At 45.9% G+C, this 6,000-nt stretch overlaps 1 protein-coding gene across 3 annotated transcripts in view; it reads right to left on the bottom strand.

The window, feature by feature from the left end:
- Window positions 1–1,125: 1,125 nt before the first annotated feature.
- Window positions 1,126–6,000, bottom strand: part of LOC140404393 (ribonuclease P protein subunit p25-like protein) — a 54,124-nt gene continuing 49,249 nt past the window's right edge. For all 3 annotated transcript variants that reach the window (XR_011938497.1, XM_072492853.1, XM_072492854.1), the window contains one exon: window positions 1,126–3,374. The gene's annotated coding sequence lies outside the window, so the exon portion shown is untranslated. The remainder of the gene's footprint in view (window positions 3,375–6,000) is intronic.

The following is a 6,000-nucleotide window of genomic DNA, read 5'->3' as shown; positions in this document are numbered from 1 at the left end:
AGCTGGGACCCTGGAGCTGTGAAGCAACAGTGCTAACCACTGTGCTACCGTGCCTTCCAGGTGGGTGAGGTCACGGGTTTAAGAGAGCCTTGGTGAGTTGCAGCCTTCCAACCTCAGGTGGGCTCATGGCTGCAGTGTCTCCTGGTGAGCAAAGTTAGGAATTGTACTCAGCATTTCCAACACTATCGTTCCTCACGTTAATGAATACAAAACTCACCAAGCTGTGCATGCGAGCAAGTAAACGTGCAAGTTGAACACCGGGAACAGTCCCGCCGGACTGTGTTGTCATCGGCAATTTGAGCATCAGGCTGGTGGGAAAACAAAAACTAATTTTCGATACAGAAGTTAATTGAGGTCAGTCGAAATGTTCTGTAACTGTTGCCAGAACAGCTGACAACATCTGCAAGCAACAGTTTCAATACCCACATTGCAAATGTTGACACTTTGTGAACGGGACTGTTACAACACTAATAAACACTTAAAATAACAGTACGGAGAGTGTTTCCAAAATGTGCCATTAAATAATGGGGGGGGGGGGAAAATGATTATTACACTATCTTTGTTAGTCCATTAGCAAATGTACTTAGAATGTATATGTATCACTGTTTTAATTCCATAACAGCGCCTCCCCAACCTGCAAACTTTACCACCTAGAAGGAAAAGGGCAGCAGGGAGATAGAACCACCTTCAAGTTCCCCATCAAGTTGCACATCATCCTGACTTGGAAATACATCGGCCGTTCCTTCACCGTCGCTGGGTCCAAATCCTGGAAATCCCTCCCTCACAGCGCTGAGGGTGAACCTACACCACAGGGACTGCAGCGGATCAAGGCGGCAGCTCACCACCACCTTCTCAAGGGCAGTTGAGGGTGGGCGATAAAGACTGGCCCAGATGGTGGTCTTCACAACACGTGAATGAATTTATTAAAAGGGGCAATTTTGGAATGCAGAATATGAGTAATTTGGGTCATGACGTGGTAAATGTAGAAGTCTTGAGAGGAACAATTTACATAAGAAGGTGTGACTGAAGTTATTCACCCTTAAGGCTGTCGTGTTATTCACCCTGGGGTAACACGGGCTGCAACTGGATGCAGTTGGACTGGAAAGCAGACACCAAACTTCGACGTTGGTTCAATACGTTTTATTGAACTTCTGTAACAATGCACATAACTTGCTGTGGGTCGACGCTCTACTACTCTAAGTGTGCTAACTCTAACTAACTAGACCAGACTAGCTCTGATCCACATGTAGAAGGTGCTAAATTATATATGTACACCCTGACTGTCACTACAGTTGTCACCAGTGGAAAGAGGCGGAGTGCTGATGCCTCGTGTGTTTTATAGTAGGAAGCCCCCCTCTAGTGTTCTGTCTGGTGATTGGTTGTGTTCTGTCCTGTGTGTTGATTGGCTAACCTGGGTGTCTGTCACTGCCTGTCTTTACTTCATTATGTGCATTATGACAAAGGCGAGGGTGAGTGAAGTGAGGGGGGTGCTGATTACTCACAACTTTGACTATGAGTGCTGTGCACTCCCTCTGTGTCCAAAGTATAAACATTTCTTTTGATTTCATCACTTGAAGTTAATGGTAGTTCTATTAATATATAAATGATTAAGGGTTTTCTATCACTTGTTATGACCAATTCAGGGCATGATGTTCCGGCGCAGCGTGGCCGGTGAAAGCTGGGAGACCCCCTCCTGGGATCCACCTAGGCTCACACGCCTCGTGAGATTCAACGCAATCTTAAGAGGTGTTGCAAGGAGAATCCCGCCCACAATGGGCAGGATCACGTTTTGGGGAATCTGCATATCAGAATGAGGCAGTAAGCCTCATTGTAATATGCAGATTCCCGAGGTACCTGAGGCTTTGGGATTCGCTCCCTTCGCCTCGGCGACCTTGGGCGAGTGCCGTTCAGTACTGGTTGCCCATCTCCTTGTGGAATGTGCCTTTGCAAAGAAGGCCTGGAGAGAGATGCAGTGGTATTTGTCAAGGTTCATCCCGAGCAGATCTGTGACACAGGACTCTGTGCTCTACGGACTGTTTCCAGGGACACACACAGAGACAAACATCAACTACTGCTGGAAGGTCATCAACTCGGTGAAAGACGCTCTTTGGTCTGCCCAAAACCTGCTGATCTTCCAGTGCAAAGAACTGTCCTCGACCGAGTGTTGCAGACTGGCACATTCCAAGGTCCAGGACTACGTGCTGAGGGACGCACTCAGGCTTGGGGCAGCTGCCGCCAAGGCGCAATGGGGAAAGACCACTGTGTAAGGTCTTCCAGCAAATGTACACCGAGGGGAGGGTAACAATGTAAAACCCCTCGGTCTGGGTCATTAATGCTCCAATGTACAAAAGTATTGAAAGAAACATGACGATGTAAATACTTAAGAAAGAATTGTACAGTAAAGAGGGAAATGTGTGGAATGTCATCCCAATTGAATGCAAGAAAGTTAAGTGAATATGTAACTTTGTTGGAAATGTACAGTCATAACAACTCGAAATGTTCTGTAATGTTTATTAGAGATTTTATGAATAAAGTATATATATTTTTTTTAAAACTGGTCCCCACAAACGGGGTACAGACAGAATGGCACTCATGGGGGTGTCCCAAGGAGATTGGAGGCCCCCAGCTGCATACCCTTTGGGCAGGGTGGTACCCTGGCATTGCTAGTGCCTGCTGGGTACCCTGGCAGTGCCACCTTGGTGCCAACCTGGTGGTGCCAAGCTGCCATTTTGTACGTGCGCACGATTGGGGTTGTCTAGCGTGGAGGGGAAGGGGGGCGATATACTTCTGGCGAGTGGAGCTCCCCAGTGTAAAAACCGGGGCTACATACGGACTTGGCCGCGCGTCCCCCACTTAGGCCCCTTACTCAATGCGAATAGTGTTGAATAGCCATGTGCTTCTCGGCACTGCAACTTTGTTGGGAAAGGGACTTTGTTCCTTTTTGGGAAGACCGCGTCCTCAGTGTGTAATAAATGTACTTGATCTGATTTATGGGAGGTCATTGTTAGTGAACAAGCCCTGATTTCAATTACGCGGCCCACTGAGATGAAGGAAGCCGGCTTATGCGGCCCACTCGCTAGCCCAGGTTGTCCATCATTGAACGAGGTGAACCTTCTTTCATCTCGCAATTCCAATGCTTCCGACAAAGCAGAGATAAGATTGAGGGATGAGTTTCTTTCTCCTCTTTCAAAACGTCCCTGGAAGTGAATCAACTGGGCCTCGGCTGCACACAAGCGGCAAAGCTGTAATGTCAAGGTGGGGCAGAGCTGATCGAAATTCACCTTTTTCCACTTGTGCAGAGAGGATACATTTGTCCGTGCGTCAACTCTCACTGATTACATTAAAACATGTTTTTACGTGCCCATTGGAGAAATCTGAAATGTGAATTTAAGAATTAGTCATTGAAATCTGCATCAGTCTTTCTGCTATTTCCCAACAATACGTATTAGGGGATTCTGTACCTCACTCCCTCCCAGCCTCTGATTTATTACCATTAATCTCAATCATTGGTAAATCAATGGATCGCAATGTGGAAGTTTTCAACATCTTCTCCCAGTCTTCACCAGGAGTGAAAGCGTTCTTTTCAAAGTCAATGGTTAATGCACAATCGTATCTGACCCCAAACTTTAAAAGCTGTACCTATATATAAAACAAAAGTAATATTCCCAAACCCTGATAAAAAATCAGACCCTCCTTAACTCTTTGATAACTTCATGCATAAAAATAAGCAGTAAATTCAGGAAATCTGAAATCATTAAAAAAAAGACGTTGTCAAAGTTTTCCGTCTTGCACTCATCAGGGCAAAATGCAAGAATGCCAAATTGCACATGACCACACCGATTTATACTATGGGAGAAAGGGTGTTGATTGGTTGGCAAGTCAACTCTGATTGGCCAAAGCGTTGTCATGGAGAAAGTAACAAGGAACAAACGGCACTCCATGCTTGCTGGTAATTAAAAATGGTGTGAAAATTGAACATATTCTTTCTGTTTGCGGAGAATGAGTCCCTGGGTATGAATGTATGTCACTTCTAGCAAGTGTAACGCTTGCTCCATCATGGGACTGTCCCACCTTCGCATTGTCGGAAATGAACACTGCACAATCTTGCCCCGAATAAACTCTGGGAGAAATTCAGTCAAAAGCCTGAAATCTGAAATTCAAAAGAATCTTTTGGGGAGCTATTTGGTTTAACATTCCCCAGGGGGTGCAAGTGAGCCATTTTGCACAGATACAGCATTATAGGCCAAAACATGTGCAATGTTCTCCTGCACTCTCTGTCTTATTCCTGCCCATTTCCTGGCTTCTTTCCAAAGCTAACCTATTCTGAATGAAACTATTTTACTTTTTAAATTGGCAAACGCGGAAAGCGTGTTCCAAAGATTATCTGTGAAGGCAAACATCAGACAGGAAATTACAATGCTCGATGTCTATCAGACAGACACAATGCATTTATACAAAGTTCCCCAGTTATTTTAAGCTGTGCATTAATCCATTTTAATAGGCAAGTTTGCACCTCCATTTAAACAGCAAATAGTAGGTGGTGATACAGTAGCAGGGCGGCACGGTAGCACAGTGGTTAGCACTGTGGCTTCACAGCGCCAGGGTCCCAGGTTCGATTTCCGGCTTGGGTCACTGTCTGTGCGGAGTCTGCACGGTCTCCCCGTGTCTGCATGGGTTTCCTCCGGGTGCTCCGGTTTATGCCCACAAGTCTCGAAAGACGGGCTCGTTAGGTGAATTGGACATTCTGTATTCTCCCTCCGTGTACCCGAACAGGCGTCGGAATGTAGCGACTAGGGGCTTTTCACAGTAACTTCATTGCAGTGTGAATGTAAGCCTATTTGTGACAATAAAGATTATTATTGTACAAGTGCAACATGTGATATCGCACAGCACTGTACCCAGGCAATAGAATCAACTCAGTGATGTCCAAATGGCAGCAATGTATTGGCAATACAATTTTGCGCTGTGACAGTATTTAAGGTGTTGTTCTTGCTAACGGTACAAACAATAACAATCTATTGCTGAAAAAGGAGACATTTTGCTGACAATTTTGCTCATCAGGAAAAATGCAGTGTGTTAGCACTGCTGCCTCACGGCGCCGAGGTCCCAGGTTCGATCCCGGCTCTGGGTCACTGTCCGTGTGGAGTTTGCACATTCTCCCCGTGTTTGCGTGGGTTTCGCCCCCACAACCCAAAAAGATGTGCAAGGTTAGGTGGATTGGCCACACTAAACTGCCCCTTAATTGGAAAAAATTAATTGAATACTCTAAATTTATAAAAAAGAAAGTCTGTGAATTCTCGTTCTTGATCATTTTACGAGTAGGAACAGTTTCTCCCCGTCTACTCTGTCCAGTCCTCTCATGATTTTTCACATCTCTATCAAATCTCCTCTTGGCCTTCTTCTCTCCAAGGGAAACACTCCCAACCTCTCCAATCTACCCTCACAAGTGAAATTTCCCATCCCTGGAACCATTCTTGTAAACCTCTTCTGCGCTCTCTCCAACACGTTCACATCCTTCCTATAGTGTGGCTCCCAGAACTGTACATAATGTTCCAGCTAATGTTTAACTAGTCTTATAAATTCAGCATAACCTCCTTGCTCTTATATTCTATGACCCTATTAATAAAGCTCAGGATTGGGCTGCACGGTGGCGCAGTGTAAGCACTGCTGCCTCTCGGCACCGAGGACCCGGGTTCGATCCCGGCCCCGGATCACTGTCCGTGTGGAGTTTGCACATTCTCCCCGTGCCTGCGTGGGTCTCACCCCCACAACCCAAAGCTGTGCAGGGTAGGTGGATTGGCCATGCTAAATTGCCCCTTAATTGGGAAAAAACAATTGGGCACTCTAAAATAGTCTTTAGAAGTAGAGAACTGCCTCGATTGCTGCACCTAATTCTGACTCAGCATCTAAGTGGCTGGATCAAATGTAGTCAAGAGTTGAGTCAGTGACAGGATGATTAGCTGCCTTATCCCAAAGAATGCGTGCGAGACAGGATTCTAA

The sequence above is a fragment of the Scyliorhinus torazame genome, chromosome 30 (assembly GCF_047496885.1).
Source record: "Scyliorhinus torazame isolate Kashiwa2021f chromosome 30, sScyTor2.1, whole genome shotgun sequence".
Classification (NCBI taxonomy): domain Eukaryota; kingdom Metazoa; phylum Chordata; class Chondrichthyes; order Carcharhiniformes; family Scyliorhinidae; genus Scyliorhinus; species Scyliorhinus torazame.
Note: the sequence above shows the minus strand (reverse complement) of the source record. Positions and strands in the feature narration are given on the sequence as shown.